Source organism: Cibotium barometz, chromosome 37 (genome assembly GCF_041138505.1).
Source record: "Cibotium barometz isolate CiBa-2024 chromosome 37, ASM4113850v1, whole genome shotgun sequence".
Classification (NCBI taxonomy): Eukaryota; Viridiplantae; Streptophyta; class Polypodiopsida; order Cyatheales; family Cibotiaceae; genus Cibotium; species Cibotium barometz.
This window is the reverse complement of record NC_141082.1, coordinates 26,090,983-26,110,202: the sequence shown is the minus strand read 5'-3', so window position 1 is coordinate 26,110,202 and position 19,220 is coordinate 26,090,983. Positions and strand designations below refer to the sequence as shown.

The 19,220-nt window shown below is 42.8% G+C and overlaps 1 protein-coding gene across 1 annotated transcript in view; it reads left to right on the top strand.

Annotated features, from left to right (window-relative positions):
• Window positions 1–5,770: 5,770 nt before the first annotated feature.
• Window positions 5,771–19,220, top strand: part of LOC147617107 (ubiquinol oxidase 4, chloroplastic/chromoplastic-like) — a 37,326-nt gene continuing 23,876 nt past the window's right edge. Inside the window, exon 1 of the mRNA XM_086776714.1 lies at window positions 5,771–5,897. The gene's annotated coding sequence lies outside the window, so the exon portion shown is untranslated. The remainder of the gene's footprint in view (window positions 5,898–19,220) is intronic.

Below are 19,220 nucleotides of genomic sequence, written 5' to 3'. Positions count from 1 at the left end.
CTATAACAAAACAACACTAATTGCCACAATCTCAATATATTGGAGTGACCATTTAACACTTTACTTAATAGACATGAAACTTATTAAAACTTTACTATTCACAAAGCATGACATAATTACAAAGGGAGATTTGCAACTTTTGTTTCCATTGACAAGTGTGGAGAAAGGTCTTAGGTCTGGGGTGGCGACAATAGCCCAGTGGCCGGTAGAGCTAAGAACTCTATGCGCCGGGACCTTAGGGGGGGCTTCACACTCTTTGGCCCACCATGGTGGGTGGGTGGGTGTCAGGGTGGGCTTCCCCCACGAACAAAAAGGTTTTTCGGTCTTGTCTTCACAAACTCATCAAAGTAAGTGGGGCCCAATGGTTATAAGAGACCTCTCATTGGTAGGCATTGGGGATCCCCAGTTCAATATTTGTGAAAGTTGCAAAAAAAGATTTTGATTGGGCCCTCTTTTGTTGTCTAGTTCGTGTGTCCGTGTAGGGGCGAGTTATCGTGTGTCCGTGTAGGCGAGTTTGAGAGGCCTTCCCTCCGTGGTCTATGATTCACACACCCACGGATGCAAGGATCCTCTTTGGCCTCTATTGGAGAGTTCCTAAGTCATATGTGTGAAGCCCATCCATTCTATTGGCATCTAATGGGTATGCACGGATAGCAACAAAAATTGGCAAAAAGGAATCTAGCCTATGTAATGGGAAGAAATTATCTAATGCGTAATATATAGACTAGTATTGCACCCGCGCATTGCTGCGCCGACCAAGGTTCCAGAAAAGAACTTTTACCTCTCTACAACCATCTCTCTCTCTCTCTCTCTCTCTCTCTCTCTCTCTCACACACACACACACATGCACATGCACATGACCCTCTCCCTCTCTCTGTCACGTACACACACTCTCAAATGTTGAAACTCTCTCTCTCTCTCTCTCTCTCTCTCTCTCTCTCACATGCACACACATATACACACCTGCTCTCTCTCTCTCTCTCTCTCTCTCTCTCTCTCTCACACACACACACACACACACACACATACATGCACACACTCCCTCTCTCTTCTTACACTCTCCCACACATAGAAGCGCTCTCTCTCTCTCTCTCTCTCTCTCTCTCCCTCTCTTTCAATCTCTCTCTCTCTCTCTCTCTCTCTCTCTCTCTCTCTCACACACACACACACACGCACACATACACATGTAAATATATAGTATATACAATATTATGTTTTAGATACATAAACCTATACATAGACACATATACTTATACATGTATACATGTATTTAAAAATATAAATACAAACATCGACATAATTTAAATAATTTTGATTAAATTTTAATGTGCGGAGATGGGTGATAAGTTGTGGTCACTTTTAAATATATAGATAGATATATCATACACACATCTAAACACACACACACACACACACAAACATATATATATATAGACACACACACACACATATACATACATACATATATATGTATGTATGTATATATAAATGTAAATAAAAACACACACACACACACACATGTATACACACATATACATATATGTTTTCTATTTAATTTATATTTTATTAAAAGCTACTTTTTATTCTCTATCTCTCACTCTCTTTCTCTCTCTTTTCACCCTCCCTCATTACATCTCTCTCTCTAGGTCTGCCCCATCTCACTCTCTCTCAAGCACATTCTACACATAGATGCAGATGTACGCACATGCATGCATATACTCTCTCTCTCTCTCTCTCTCTCTCTCTCTCACACACACACACACACACACACACGTACACACCACACATACACTGATCTAAACGCACACTCTCTCCTCCCACACAAACTATCTCCTACATAGAAATTATCTGCCTCTCTCTCTCTCTCTCTCTCTCTCTCTCTCTCACGTACACACACACACACACACACACACACACATGTACACACCGCACATACACTAATGAAAAGACACACTATCTCCTCCCACACAAACTATCTCCTACATAGAAATTCTCAACCTCTCTCTCTCTCTCTCTCTCTCTCATGCACACACACACACACTCTCTCTTTCTTCACGCACACTATCTCACATAGAAACTCTCTCTCTCTCTCTCTCTCTCTCTCTCTCTCTCTCTCTCTCTCACACACACACACACTTAAATAGACGTACACACACATATATAATTTTAATTAATTTTAATGGTAGGGATGAGTGGTGAGGTGTGCTCACTCTCAAATAAATGCATCTTACATGTAATCTCTCTCTCTCTCTCTCTCTCTCTCACACACACACACACACACACATGCACACCCTCTCTCTCACATACACATGCACACACTCTCAAATGTCGAATCTCTCTCTCTCTGTCTCTCTCTCTCACACACACACACACACACATGTACACACATGCACATGTACTAATGCAAACACACACTCTTTCCCCCTACACACTCTCACACATGGACTTCCATGTCTCTGTCTCTGTGTGTGTGTGTGTCTCTCTCTCTCTCCCCTCCACTCACACACACACACACACACACACACACACACACACATGTACACACATGCACATGTACTAATGCAAACACACTCTTTCCCCCTACACACTCTCACACACATACACTAATGAAAACACACACTATCTCCTACATAGAAATTCTCAGGCTCTCTCTCTCTCTCTCTCTCTCTCTCTCTCTCTCTCTCTCATGCACACACACACACTCTCTCTCACATAGAAACTTACAGCTTAAGCTATTAATCAAGCTCTTCATCTCCTATAATTGTTTACTAAACGAAGCTGATGCAAGCCAAATTGTTTTCTTTGCTGATCATCTGACGCTTTTTAGCAAACAAAGAATTACTTTTGCAGAAGGCGAAGGTGACGATAAAGCTGACAAGCATTGCGACGACGATAAAGGTTTATAATCTCTTATCTACAGCTTAAGCTGTTATGACAGCTGTTCACCTTATAAACAGGTCACCTAATACGAGGCTTGGTGGGAAAGTGCCAGAAGAAGTATGGACAGGGAAGCCTCCGTCATACAAGCACTTGAGAGTGTTTGGTTGCGTTGCGTACGTGCACATACGCAGGGAAATGCGCACCAAACTTGATCCTAAGTCTCACAAATGCTACTCTCTCTCTCTCTCTCTCTCTCTCTCTCTCACACACACACACACACATTAAATAGATTTACACACATATATATAATTTTAATTAATTAAATTTTAATGGTAGGGATGAGTGGTGAGGTGTGCTCACTCTCAAATCAATGCATCTTACATGTAATCTCTCTCTCTCTCTCTCTCTCTCTCTCTCTCACACACACACACACACACACACACACACACACATGCACACCCTCTTTCTCTCACATACACAGGCACACACTCTCAAATGTCGAAACTCTCTCTCTCTCTTACACACACACACACACACATGTACACACATGCACATGTACTAATGCAAACACACACTCTTTCCCCCTACACACTCTCACACATAGACTTCCATGTCTCTGTTTCTGTCTCTCTCTGTGTTTCTCTCTCTCTCTCTTCCCCCTCCACACACACACACACACACACACACACGCTATCTCTCTTCTCACACACACTCTCCCACCTATAGAAACTCTCTCTCTCTCTCTCTCTCTCACACACACACACACACACACACACAAATACATTCATGCACACACACACACACTTCTTTCTCATGCACACACACACACACACTCTCTCTCTCTCTCTCTCTCTCTCTCTCTCTCATACACACCCACCCACCCACATGTAAATATATATTATCTATAATATTATGTTTTATTATATTTAGAGATGTATACCTATATATACATGTGCATTTATAAAATAAATAAACACATACACATATATTTTTAATTAATATTAAATTTTAACAAGTGGGGATGCATGATGAGGTGTATATTCACTCTTAAATAAGTGTATCTTATATACAATGTCTTTTGTCTTCTCTTTTGTATACATATATATGTGATTATGTGTGCACATACACACGTATGTGTGATTGTATAATGTCTTCGCGCGTGCATGTGTTGTGCAAGTGTCTTGATTGTGTGTATGTGTTAGTGTGTATTTGTTGTGTGTGTGTGTGTGTACATGGTGTGTTCCACAAAAAAAAAAGTGTGTGTATATGGTGTGTGTTTTTATATATGTGTATCCATAGCGAGTGTCTGCATGTACGTGTGTGTGAGCATGTGAATATACTCGTGTGTACATCTATGTGTGCGCACGTGTAGGTGTATATGTGTGTGTGTGAGTGTGTGCATGTCCATATGTGTGCACATGTACTTGTGTATGTGCGTGTATTTATGTGCTTGTGTGCATGTATACACATGTGTGTATGTGCAAGCTTGAGTATGTGTGCAAGTGTGTATATCTCTATATGTTGCATGTGTGTCCATGTGTGCGAGTGTGTCTATGTGTGTTTGTATGTGTGTGTGCACGTATCATGTGCTTGTGTCTGTGTGTTATGTGTGCACGTATCATGTGCTTGTGTCTATGTGTGCACGTATCATGTGCTTGTGTCTATGTGTTATGTGTGTGTGTGTGTATGCATGAACATATATGTGTGTGCGTCAATATACATATAAATCTATTTATATATACATGCTTACATACCTATAGATACACATACATAATATTGAACATACATGTGTGTGCGTCGATATACATATAAATCTATTTATATATACATGCTTACATACCTATAGATACACATACATACATAATATATATACGTGTGTGTATGTATATTCTCTCTCTTACACATGCACATAATATATATATTTGTGTGTGTATGTGCAAGCTTGAGTATGTGCAAGTGTGCATATCTCTATATGTTGCACGTGTGTCCATGTGTGCGAGTGTGTATATGTGTTTGTATGCGTGTGTGCATGTATCATGTGCTGGTGTCTGTGTGTTGTGTGTGTGTGTCTGTGCATGAACATACATGTGTGTGCGTCGACATACATATAAATCTATTTATATATACATGCTTACATACCTATATAGATACACATACATACATAATATATATACGTGTGTGTATCTATAGGTATGTAAGCATGTATACAAAGATTTTATTGAAAGATGTGAGATGAGATCTTCTTAGATTCAAATTCAAAATTGCATTGGAAGATGTGAGATTTGGCTCCTCCTCACGCTTGCAGGAGTGGTTATTTTGAATTAGCCCCACCTCCTTTGGCCACGAGGTGGGGTTGTGGTTTTGATTGGGCCCTCTTTTGTTGTCTAGTTCGTGTGTCCGTGTAGGCGAGTTTGAGAGGCCTTCCCTCCGTGGTCTATGATTCACACGCAAGGATCCTCTTTGGCCTCTATTGGAGAGTTCCTAAGTCATACGTGTGAAGCCCCTCCATTCTATTGGGTATGCACGGATAGCAACAAAAATTGGCAAAAAGGAATCTAGCCTATGTAATAGGAAGAAAATATCTAATGCGTAATATATAGATATCTCTCTCCCGCGCTCTGGCTATGGCTTCTCACCTCTTCAATTCTACTTCTCATATTGGACAAACCATTGCCTCTGTAGACCTTAGACTAGCTTTAGCGAGAAATGCCCATCCTCATGTGCTTCATTTTTCTAAGCTCCACTCTCGCAAAATGTCGCGCTTTCTCAACCTCCAAAGGCCCCCTCTCCACAGGTAAAAGACAATATCTGAATAGTACAAATAAATTATTAACCATGATCAACCATTTTTAATGTTTTTTTGGGGTTTTGTTTGCAGAAAACAGGTGAAGATAAGATCTGTTCTAGCTGGAGATATGGAGGAGAGTGAAAGGCAAAAAGAAGTTTCAACCGAGTCTGCTGGTGGCTGGGGAAAATGGGTCATCAAGGCTGAGCAATCATTTAATGTCCTCCTCACAGTAAGTGCCACTGCTTTTGCTTAACATATGCTCTTTCTACCTTGGGTTTTGATATGAAAGGGGTTCTGTGTTCCATGTGCAATGCTCGATACCATGTTGCTCATACAAGACCTTATGCCTTACTGCTATATGTGCCCATTCCTTGACGTCATATGCCAGTGGTGATGTCAGCACTGCTATCAACGTATTCTGAGGTCACCAAGCTGTTTTCTGACAGATCAGGATTGCAAGAATAGGTTATGGCGTCGCTGATGTGCACGCATCTTCTGCATCTTCATTGGAGGAAGAGAGGTTGATCTGATGGTGGCAAGTTCGTTTTCATTGACAGAAGACGATGGCATAGAGGCATTTAATAGTGAAAAGAATACATCAGATTTGTCTCTATTGTGAGGAACCCAGCAGGGTCGTATATAGCCATGTCAGAAGTTCATCATCTAGTAAAGAGCATTATGGCTCATTAGAGAAACAAACTTGTCATTTAGATATGCAGATGGACTTCCTAGTCCAGGAATTTACTCCATTATACCATAGCCATGGCATGGATGATTTGGGAAAGATCCGGAGAGAGAGAGAGAGAGAGAGAGAGAGAGAGAGAGAGAGAGAGAGAGCATCCTCAGACTGCCATCGCCAGACAGACGAGAGAGGCAGTGAGAGGCTTTGCAAGGGTTCCTTTTACACAATTGCTACATGGAAAAAAAGACACATTTCAATGGCCAAGAAAAGAAGATGTTTGATTACCTTTAATATATGGTTTGGGCAACCTGACACAAAAAATGTAAAAATCTAGAATCAAGGTGTCACGTGCATACCTTCCGATGGTGCCATGTAAACATGATTATTTCTTGCAGCCGCATAAAGGGCAAAGTTAGAGGCCATATATGGACAATTTGGAGCAGCTTTGGGAGCCTAAATGGTGCCGGAGGTGCTTAGGACATGGACCTTCAGTTAGGACACCTTTTGGGTATAGTTTGGAGGCTAAATATGACATTTTGGACATTATTATGTTCGTCAAAAAGGCAAACTGACTTGAATATGTCTTGCTATTAAGATCCCTGCAAAAAGGCAAGTCATGGGTCATTTGTAGGCGTTCAAAGATAGGTTGCAGAGCCAAGACCAAGGGCAAGAGAGCCAAGACCAATGGCATGTAGCCACAACATCTGGATCAGCCAAGTGCACCTCCACATCAGTGTTTTCCACTAATGCCGAGAGGAGGACAATAAGCTTTTTGTTTATGCATAGCATTTTGTGATCTGCTGTCATCTTAATTACTCATTCGTTTCCCAATATACATTAGGAGTAGGTTAGGTAAAGAGTCTCTCTTCTCCTTCTCTCTACTCATCATTGCACATGTGATGTTACCTATTGAAGAAGTGTTTGTATTCGAAATTGTGCAAAACACAAAGATGAATAGAGAGAAGAGAGAGACGAGTCGCTGAATCAATGTTTTTTGTATGTATGTATCAAGATGTACAAAGATTCTAGCCAACATGTCTCCCAAAAGGCCTATGACCTGTCCCACAAAGCGTGGGATCAAATGGTTACTAAAGGGACTGAACTTGCCTATATAGTTCCTAATCACCCCTATGCTGCAGTCGGCCAGTGCAATAATTATCAGCCAGGTTCTTGGACAAATAAAATGCAAAAAAAGTAATAGATACCAAATTGCTAGTAAATGTTTTTCAGATTCTTCTTATTGCCTTGGGTAAAATACGTAACATTAATCTTGGTGGTTGACGCCTAAACAGAGCCTAAAATTGGGGATTAGCATGTCCACATGTTGTGCATGTGACATCTCCTCTTGCTAAGCTTGATGACGAGAATCTATTGATCTTGGATGACTGACATCGTTGTCTATTATAAAAACGTGAATAAGATGAAGTTCCAACATGTTAAATGAAGGGTGTACTAGTGGATGCATGTGCAACAACTCTTGATTGCACACGTGTGACGCGTCGAAAGCACGTTCCATCCTCTCGAAGAAAATCATACACCATATCCTTACTTGTTCGTCTATGGATAAAAGATAATTCCCTTGATCTAGGCCATGCTCCAACTTTTTAAGAACCTGCGGATCAATCTCTTTCACCTTCCACTATGCAACACATCCCCACCCTCAATGTTGGTCACATCCTCTCTCTCAATGTTGGGAGTGACATTTGTGCCTTTCAGTTTTTCTAAGAGACGAAGGTTGGCATTTACATAGACCAACCTATCAAGTTGTGCTGTGCTCAACCTTGAACAAATTCTAATTGTTAGCTAGTTATATAGATATTTAGAAGAAATAACAAACATCACATGTGATACAACTAGACTATATAATACATATTAGGCATTATACATCAAATGATGATGTAAAGTGGGATTACCTGTTTCTTTTCTTAGTATGTATATCAGTGCATATACTCTATATGTGCGGGTTGCACCACTAGTACACTCTTGGGAGAGAACTCGGAGTGCCAATGCTTGCAAAATGGGAGTAAGACGCCCATTTATTCCCCATCATGATATTGCAAATCTCTGTTGCTCCAGTCTTGTGGCCACATCTTGCATGAATTGGTCTCGATCATGGGCATAAATGATACTCCTCTTCAAATTCTATAAGATGGCATTCCTAGTTAGTGTTAGGTTACAGGCAAGGCTTAAAGATAAGAGAAGCATATGCCCATGTAGTTATATGACTAACGACATGCTTACTTTGCTCGATCCCTAGAGACCCACATAGGATGTCCAATGTGTCATGTGCATATGCGCACACAGACATGCTAATCCCAAGGCTAATCTTTGAAAGGTAGCAGATAAATAGTAGACCTAGGGCATGAGTAGGGAGGGCACAGGAGTATCCCAGAAGGCATCTTATGGATGTAGGAGCAGATCAGCAAGGTACTTGAGGGGCTACATGGTTGGTCAGCAACATATGGATATTTCTGTCTTTTTAGCTGGCCGACAGAAGGTCGGGATTTCTCATGGGGCCTATTTAAGGCTTTGCCACCTTTTCAGGCATCTGACAGCTTGAGAGTGTTGGGTCATAGTAGCTTAGGTAGGATATGTTTTCCACCTCTATTGGGGCATGCCTAGGGTTGCTAGAACTATGTACCCTTTTTGTATTATATGAATATATTGAAAATACAGCTATCTCTTTCTCTTCTTTTGTTGCATGCGGATGCTCTGGGGTCTCCTTTCAGCCCTAAACACCATATGGGAACATGCTGATGCAAAATGCAAGCAGAAGAGAGAGAGAGATAGCAGAGTATTCAGTTTTTTACATAGTACAAAAAGGTACATCAGTCTTGCAGCCCTTGGTTGCCTTCCATGAAAAGGTGTAAAACCCTAACTCTAAGCCTAGATCTATCACTCAGCCAAGCAAGGTGAAACTCGCGGCGGGTGCCCGGGGGACTAGGGCCTTTGACACACTTGTTGATACCATCAATGCATATTAAAACATTTAAACATGGCCACAACTTAACACATATCCATCATCACTTTGCATAAAACATAAAGCTGGACAAAACATCCACAAATGCTGAAAATGGAGCTTGCACGTGTGACACCGCATAGAGGCCGGAATGGGCCGACCCCCCCCCCCCCTTGGAATATTTTATTACCCAAGGAGAATAATATCATGTACAAGCTTTGAGGGCCTTACTCTCCCCACGGGAGATGCCGGATTATCCATATACAAATGCCATGACACAGCCCAACACGAGGCTACCAAGCCGGAACATAGGCTGTAGAAATGCCGAGCCAACAATATAATCCATATACCTCCGTGTGGGTACTGATTCTTCCCCAAAAACCACGGGTCTTCATGCAATAGAAAGGGTACAGCAAATACAACTCTCCATTCAGCGGGTACAGTAGGTACAATGGTTGGTACAGCCGGTATAGTGGCTGGTACAGCGGGTGCAGTGGCTGGTACAGCGGGTACGGTGGCTGGTACAGCGGGTACAGCAGGTATAGCAAGTACAAATGCTGGTACAGCAAGTATAGTGGTTGGTACAAGAAGTACAGTGGTTGGTACAGCCGGTATGGTGGCTGGTATAGTAGGTATAGCAAGTACAAATGTTGGTACAATAAGTACAATGGCTAGAAATCATAATAAATGATTGAATACCCTTGCCTTCAGTATTTCTTTGTGATGGAAGCCTCCAAAACAGTCCCCAACAGCCGGTATTCTTCATGGGCAGCCTTCAAGTGAGAGAGAAAGAGAGTAGCCATCATTAGGGCAGCCTGTAACGGTGGTAGAGGCTAGTGTGCAGCAAGAGAGCCTCTATTAATGAAGAGAGAGGGCTCCTATTTATAGATTTGGGCCTCCCATGAGCTAAAAGGCAAGAGAAGGCTACGATGACAAGTGGAGAGCCACACAATAGCTGGAGTGACAAGTGTGAGGCCACTTGTCTCACTTTGATCCACTTTCTTGCCACGTCCCAATCTAAGAGATGGGTCCTTCCATAATCTTTACCTCTAAAAAGTCCAGATATCATAATCATGTCCCAAGTAAATGGGCGAGACAAATCAGTCCCATAAGTCCAGATATCATAATCCATGTCCTAAGATAAATGGGCGAGACAAATCAGTCCCATAAGTCCAGATATCATAATCCATGTCCCAAGTAAATGGGCGAGACAAAACAGTCCCATAAGTCCAGATATCATAATCCATGTCCCAAGTAAATGGGCGAGACAAAATAAGTCTCCTGCCAGCAAGACATCGGTCCACATGACCCTTGGCATAGACATAAGTCCCGTCATGTCCACTTTACCACTTGCACTCCGTGTTGGTACTCTGACCACACACCTTGGATGAGAGGTGGGCTCAAGTAACAAGATAAAACAATCACTTAGATAACCTGGTGTTCCATAAGCATTTCTGCTACACATAGTTTATAGGCATTTCGGCCACCAATAGTTTGTAGGCATTTCGGCCACCAACTCACTCTACCCTCTCAAGTGCCCATGTTCCCTTCCATCTGCTCTCTATTGTTCCACCCACACATGGTAGAAACAATCTTCAAGAGAGCACGTAGGACAAGAGAACACTACACAGGGTATGTTGTGCTTGTCACTACCCTTTGAAGTGCCCGTGTTCCCTTCCATCTGCTCTCTATTGTTCCACCCTCACATGGTAGAAACAATCTTCAAGAGAGCACGTAGGACAAGAGAACACTACACGGGGTATGTTGTGCTTGTCACTACCCTTTGAAGTGCCCATGTTCCCTTCCATCTGCTCTCTATTGTTCCACCCTCACATGGTAGAAACAATCTTCAAGAGAGTACGTAGGACAAGAGAACACTACACAGGGTATGTGAATCATGAGTTTCATAAGTCCAATGCATCCCAAAGAAAGGGAGCCAAAAAGAATAATCCATCCCAGTAAAAGAGAGCCATAAACATAATCCATAAACCTGAGGATGGATCCAAATCCCTAGAAAAGAAGTCCAGGAATCCATAGACCTGTATACCATAATCCTTGTATATCATAACCCTTACCACATACTCCGTGCTATCCACACACCTTGGAGTAGAGGTGGACTTTATCCATAAAAGCATCATATCCATGAGATATCCAAAGATTTCTTCTCTAAAAACTCGGACAGATTCGTCCATAGAAATTGCTTGTGAAGCCCAATATCTATATAAATCTCATCCAAGAAAGAAATCTCCATGGATATAATCCATCCCAATGAAAAGAATTCATCCCATTAAAGGGAGCCATAAACAATGTTTCCCTGAAACCATCTCAAGGCAAACAACAACACCTTTCTCCTTGCATAGCTATACAAGGGTAAGTGAACATCAAAAACACTTCATAGTAAATAGCCAAAGCACCAACTTTGCAAACTCAAAATATACTTAGCTTTTCTTTGCCAGGTTGGTCATGAAGCCAAAAGAAATATCTCGTCACCATATCCTTAAGATATCCTGAGATATATCTCCATATAGCTTGCCTGTAGGCTTGATAATATAATCCACAATATCCATATGGAAAGAGTGCTAAACGTGTGCACATAAAGCCAACTTCACACTTACACGATAAAATTCTGTGAATTCATAAATCCTTAGATCAACAAGCTGTCTACTGCTCATACTCTTGCTTCATAAGCTATGAAACAGCTGGCCATGCTTAACAGCAATGATGGTAAGTGTGGTCCCCACTTGAGATCTTTTCTCTTCCTTATTGATAGAAGGAAGCCTCTGCTTCCAAGAAAGCCTATGCTCTGATACCAATGAAACTCGCGGCGGTGAGTGTCCGGGGAACTAGGGCCTTTGACACACTTGTTGATACCATCAATGCATATTAAAACATTTAAACATGGCCACAGCCTTAACACATATCCATCATCACTTTGCATAAAACATAAAGCTGGACAAAACATCCACAAATGCTGAAAATGGAGCTTGCACGTGTGACACCGCATAGAGGCCGGAATGCCCCCCCTTGGAATATTTTATTACCCAAGGAGAATAATATCATGTACAAGCTTTGAGGGCCTTACTCTCCCCACGGGAGATGCCGGATTATCCATATACAAATGCCATGACACAGCCCAACATGAGGCTACCAAGCCGGAACATAGGCTGTAGAAATGTCGAGCCAACAATATAATCCATATACCTCCGTGTGGGTACTGATTCTTCCCCAAAAACCACGGGTCTTCATGCAATAGAAAGGGTATAGCAAGTACAACTCTCCATTCAGCCGGTACAGTAGGTACAATGGCTGGTACAGTGGGTACAGTGGGTACAGCGGTTGGTACAGCGGGTACGGTGGCTGGTACAACAGGTACGATGGCTGGTACAGCAGGTACAGCAAGTACAAATGTTGGTATAGTAAGTCAGTGGTTGGTACAGCCGGTACGGTGGCTGGCACAGCAGGTACAGCAAGTACAAATGTTGGTACAACAAGTACAATGGCTAGAAATCATAATAAATGATTGAATACCCTTGCCTTTAGTATTTCTTCGCGATGGAAGCCTCCAAAACAGTCCCCAACAGCCGGTATTCTTCATGGGCAGCCTTCAAGTGAGAGAGAAAGAGAGTAGCCATCATTAGGGCAGCCTGTAACGGTGATAGAGGCTAGTGTGCAGCAAGAGAGCCTCTATTAATGAAGAGAGAGGGCTCCAATTTATAGATTTGGGCCTCCCATGAGCTAAAATGGCAAGAGAAGGCTACGATGACAAGTGGAGAGCCACACAATAGCTTGTCACGTGCACACCAGTCAGGTATACAGTGACATGGCATCATTATGGCATCATTAGCATCATCAGATTCATCAGGCATTTTACCAGCATTTATTCAGGCATTTTTATGCATTATTGGGGCAGCCGACTACCATTTATTTATGGTATTATGGTATTTTATGGGAGTTATGCATCTGGCCGACTACAGCATCTGGCCGACCAGCAGCCTTTCATCCATATAAATAGCAGAACCTCATCCATTCAGTCATCACAGGCTCAGCAGTGAAGCGCATCATTACCATCATGCGTTTTCAGCCTGTCTTCATCAGCATATAGTAGCAGCATCATCATCAGTAGCAGATCAGTTAACGCATCTCCATCAGCATCTTCATCAGTAACGCATCTTCATCAGCATTCATCTGCAGCAAACGCAGCGCCATTCAGTTCAGTCCAGCCCATCAGTGCTGCGTTTCATCATCAGGTTAGCATTCAGCTTCTGTTCCAAAGCCTCCCTTCAGTGTTTCCTTCCCAGGAGACAAGGGAAAGAGTGGACAGCAGTTCAGCCCGCATTCTCAGCACATAGTCAGCATATTCAGCAGTACAGATCCATTTGGATCTCATTGTAACCGCATTCATTCATTTAATATAGCTGCACTGCATTGACACATACCTGTCTATCTCTTTGTTTATCTGTTTGTCTCTTAAACATCATTAAGTGCAGTTAAGTGTAGACTAAGGTTGTGTTTACTACGGTCACCATCACTCTCATGTTACATTGGTATCAGAGCGTCACAGGGTAACCAGCCTTAGAGCATGTTCAGTTCATCAGTCATTCAGTCAGTCATCATTTTTATCGCTTCCGCACAGTTAAACCCAGTTCTGAAAATTTTGCAAGCCACCCTTAGGGATTTTCCCTTAGGTCTGCATTAGTAACCCATCCATCTGCATTCTTGCACAGCATTTAGGGTTGCACATGGCTTGCATAGCAGTTATCAAAGCAGTCATCTTAGCAGTCATCCTAGCAGTCAGTCCTGCATACATGTTACCCATGAACTCTCAGGGAAGAAGGACATCCATCATCAAAGGAGCACATAAGTTTTGGACTTCAACTGGCAGCAGCAGGGGGTTTCTCTTCCACAGAAGACGGAAGTTTGCTCCAACATCGCCTCAGGAGGTTCAGAGTTTCAGGTACGACGGAGATGGTAGGTGAAAGGTTTCCAGGAACAGGTCAGGGGTGACTCAGGTATTTGCCATTCAGTTCCCGCAGTACATAGCGTCTTGGCTCAAGGATTTAACTCCTGCAGACGGCCTCGGTCCCAGCAGAAGACAGAAGGGGGCAGTGGTTCGGAGGAGAAGGATCGCAGATGAGTCGAAGGTTGCCAGGTATCCACCCAGCAACAGTTTAGCAGCGGGGAATGTCACGTGCACACCAGTCAGGTATACAGTGACATGGCATCATTATGGCATCATTAGCATCATCAGATTCATCAGGCATTTTACCAGCATTTATTCAGGCATTTTTATGCATTATTGGGGCAGCCGACTACCATTTATGGTATTATGGTATTTTATGGGAGTTATGCATCTGGCCGACCAGCAGCCTTTCATCCATATAAATAGCAGAACCTCATCCATTCAGTCATCACAGGCTCAGCAGTGAAGCGCATCATTACCATCATGCGTTTTCAGCCTGTCTTCATCAGCATACAGTAGCAGCATCATCATCAGTAGCAGATCAGTTAACGCATCTCCATCAGCATCTTCATCAGTAACGCATCTTCATCAGCATTCATCTGCAGCAAACGCAGCCCCATTCAGTTCAGTCCAGCCCATCAGTGCTGCGTTTCATCATCAGGTTAGCATTCAGCTTCTGTTCCAAAGCCTCCCTTCAGTGTTTCCTTCCCAGGAGACAAGGGAAAGAGTGGACAGCAGTTCAGCCCGCATTCTCAGCACATAGTCAGCATATTCAGCAGTACAGATCCATTTGGATCTCATTGTAACCGCATTCATTCATTTAATATAGCTGCACTGCATTGACACATACCTGTCTATCTCTTTGTTTATCTATTTGTCTCTTAAACATCATTAAGTGCAGTTAAGTGTAGACTAAGGTTGTGTTTACTACGGTCACCATCACTCTCATGTTACATAGCTGGAGTGACAAGTGTGAGGCCACTTGTCTCACTTTGATCCACTTTTTGACAAGTGTGAGGCCACTTGTCTCACTTTGATCCACTTTCTTGCCACATGTCCCAATCTAAGAGATGGGTCCTTCCATAGTCTTTACCTCTAAAAATATCCCAACTGGTAGACATTCTGTCATAGGCACTTTGTCAACTCTTGGTATCTGCTCAATTTCAGATGTAATGACGGGAACAGAATTTCCATCGGAGTCGGGCAAAAAATAGCAACTCTCCTAAATTTTAGGAGTGTGGTCCTTTGTATTCTAGGATAATCCCCCATTCCCAAAGCTTGTACTTTCCAAATATTTTAACATCCTGGAGTGCACCAGACCCCTTTCACACTGGGAAATGTCCAGGCTGGTGACACAAGGGCTGAATGAATCAAATTGTTGTGCAAAACTGCCTTTCATAGGCTGGACATGACACCATAAACTGGCCGAGTGCTGGTCGGCTAGCTACTTGGACAAACATCCGACTTTTGCTGTAGCCGACTGGACATCAACCTGTATTTGCTGGGCCGACAGCCCCTCTATGTCCATCATTAGTCAAATCCTTGCCAAATGAGCAACACATGCTCCTAAAATCTGTTTGCTGATCTGTCTTTATTTGGTTGCTCTCCTCAGGATTAGCTTTGAGTTCAGCTAGTGCATGTCTTGCACATGACATCTTTCCATCTCTTCGTTGCGTTTTGTATCAAGATGTTCCTTTAGGGTTGAAAGAAGACACAGAGCTTCCGCACATGTGACGTTGGTATTAGAGCTTTAGGTTCATCAATCCTAAGCATTGACGGTGTCCCAGATGAAGGTGCACCGTCCAAGGAGAGTTGCTGAGGATTTTGGCTACTTCAATCATCACCATTCTCTTGGGACAGCTATTACAGGGCAAGCTTGTGATGTGGAACGATGTAAAAGATTGGTTAGGAAATCGGCTCAAGGCCAAATACGAAGAGTCTGATGAGGATGAAGGTGAAGACTCTGAAACTGAAAGTGATAAGAGTGTTTCTGAAGTTCCAATTAACAAGCTTGGGGAATATCAGTACTATGAAGGTGAGGATATGAGTGCAACCATTCCCATCTCTTACAAGGGATATCAAATTTTGGCCATCCTTGATGGTAGAGCGGGAGTGAGTATTGCTACTAAAGCTTGTTGGTTGAAGTGGGGAAAACCTGCTCTCGAACCCATAGGAGTCTGTCAAATGGCTGACGGTTCTCTTGAATGACCGTTTGGAAAAGTCAGCAAGATGCACATGGACACATGTGGAATAACTTTTGAACACACCTTTGTTATCATGGATTTCCACAAGCCAACCAACTATGATGTTATCTTGGGTAGGCCATTCATCAGACAGTTGTTGATGATCCATGATTGGGGAACCAACAACATTTATATGAGAAAGAACGAGCAAATGATTAAAGTCAACTTAGCCAATCATAGCGCTCACCCAGTCACTAGATCTCCCATAGATCTAGAATCAGACACAACGTCTCATTTGAGAAAATCTGATTCTAGATCTCCCATAGATCTAGAATCAGACACGACGTCTCATTTGAGAAAATCCACATAGACAAGCGTCTGTTTAATGTGTAAAGGCAAGATATCAGATCTTGAACCATAAATAATTGCCCAGAAAGAAGAGTTCATAAATGAAAGCCTTAATGTGGATCTCAAAAAGATTGGCACGACGTTTAAAGAGAGAGCTCCGTGTACAAGTTAATCAAGATGCACATGGGCATTGTCTTCTACTGCAGCCACCTATTTAGAGGCCACATTTGAGCTCATGGACGGGGATTTTGGGTAGTTGGACAGTGAGCAGCTTGGTGCCCATGGCTGGGTCCAGTGTCGACAGCTTTCAACATATTGATGATTGCATGCAGTCGTGAATAGTTGACACAGTTGGCTGACCAGCCCTCTAGCCACTGTATTGTTGGGTATTTCGGAATTAGTCTAGAGTTCTGGTCAAGTGTCCTTAGTGATAGGTGTGAACACCCTCTTATTTAGGGTCAAAAGATAAGGCCTTGGTGTCTATAAAAGCATATACTTGGTTCTTCATTTTGACACATTATGAGTACCATTCAAGTTGTGCAATCTCTCTCTCATACTTGAGCTCTACTCTCTCTCTCTCTCTCTCAACACACTCCACCATGATGATGAAATTTCATCCTCCGTAGCTCCATGTGTGATCTCTTGTGATATCCAATGTGTTATTAGAGCTCAGGCAATCCATGTATCTTTCTCCTCCTTATGTTGGCATCTCTGCGTTTTTAGGGTTTCTGCATTTTTAGGTTTTTGCACCTTTAGGGTTTCTGTGTTTTTAGGGTTTCTGCATTTTTTTTCCCTCATCAGAGCCCAGTGTTCATCCATTCAGTCCAGCATTTTTTTGCTCATCATGCCAATCTGTGTTTTTTACATCGCCCACATGAATATCACCATCACCCTCTCCTTCACGTTTTGACATTTTCGTGTTTTGTTTCTCATGCTGAAGCTTTGCATTTTAGTGTGTTGATGCCCCACAAGTTTGAGAAGCAATGTTCACAAGGCTGAAAGTTGGTGACCTGTTCAGGCTGTCCATGTGAAGGAAAACGCATGAGAACACCACTTAGTGCTGGCTGCCCTCAGTCCAGCCTTGCATTTTTTTAAAATCAACCATCGCTGCATGTTTTACTCCTCAGCCCCAGCCTGCAATGTTTCTCTACCGATCAGCCTCTTCCGCTCTGTGATCTGCTGCGACCAGGCCGCCTCCTTTGGGCTATCCTGAGTGATCTTCCAAAGTCTGCATCCTCTAGTGGTCTTCCTTCTACATCAGTCCGAGGACTCCTTTGTGCTCGTTGATTCCACTGTCCTCTGCAACAGATCGCATATGTCATAAGGTATTTAGTGCTCGTATCATTAGCTTTTTGACATAAAGTATCATGGAAGAACTCTTTCTTCCCTCGGGTTCTCTACCATGGTCACCATCGTGCCCAAGACTCAAACATAAAAAACTAAAGATTGAGGAAAATTCCGCCTCGCTAAAATCTGAATTATATATTTGGATCCTTTTGGATTTTGTAATGCCTTGTTTCTATTAAAGGCTCCTCTCCATCATTCCTGCTTTAGGTGAGGGGGCTTGTTTTGGTATGCCGATGTAGGCTGTTTTTGTCCCTGGGAGGACTCGACCTCTGAGTCTTTTGTAAAGACTGTGCGTGTTAAGCCTTTGAGCCATGCTTGTTGAGCCTCTGAGCATTTTGAGCCATGGTCACTGGTCTCTGAGCCATGCTTACTAGCCTCTGAGTTTGAAGTGGGGACCATGGTTTGTTTCTTTGCTTGTGTTGGTGTACGGGACTATTGAAGGTTATGCATGCAACTTCACCATCACTCTGGAGGGGGGTTTGTTGGGTATTTCAGAGTTAGTCTGGAGTCTGGTCAATTGTCCTTAGTGATGTGAACACACTAGGTGTGAGCACTCTCTTATTTAGGGTCAAAAGATAGGCCTTGGTGCCTATAAAAGCATGTACGTGGGTCCTTCATTCTGACTCGTTATGAGTACCATTCAAGGTGTGCAATCTTTCTCGTACTTGAGCTTGTCGGAATGCACAGCGGAAAATGAGAGAACTGCTGTGAGAAAGAAAATGCAGAAGTGGAGAGAGAGAGAAGTTGCATAAACTCTGCTATATACACAAGATCCGGTACAAAACCTGGTGTGGGGGGCAGCCAAGCATATATACTATCTGGGGAGGCAGTTGGCCAGTAGCAAACTGGGCCGACAGCCCTAGATGTGCCCACGATTGAAAAATATGAGTCGGCCAGCAATATATGAGTCGGCTAGCTACTACTGAATAAGTTGGCCAGCATCACACGACAAGTTGGCCAGAAATAGAAAGCCCCCACGACCAGAAAAAACAGGGAAGAACATGAAAAATGAGGAAAAAATTTGAGAGAACTCCTTGGCAGGCACACCCACAACAAAGGCCCTCACTAAGTAA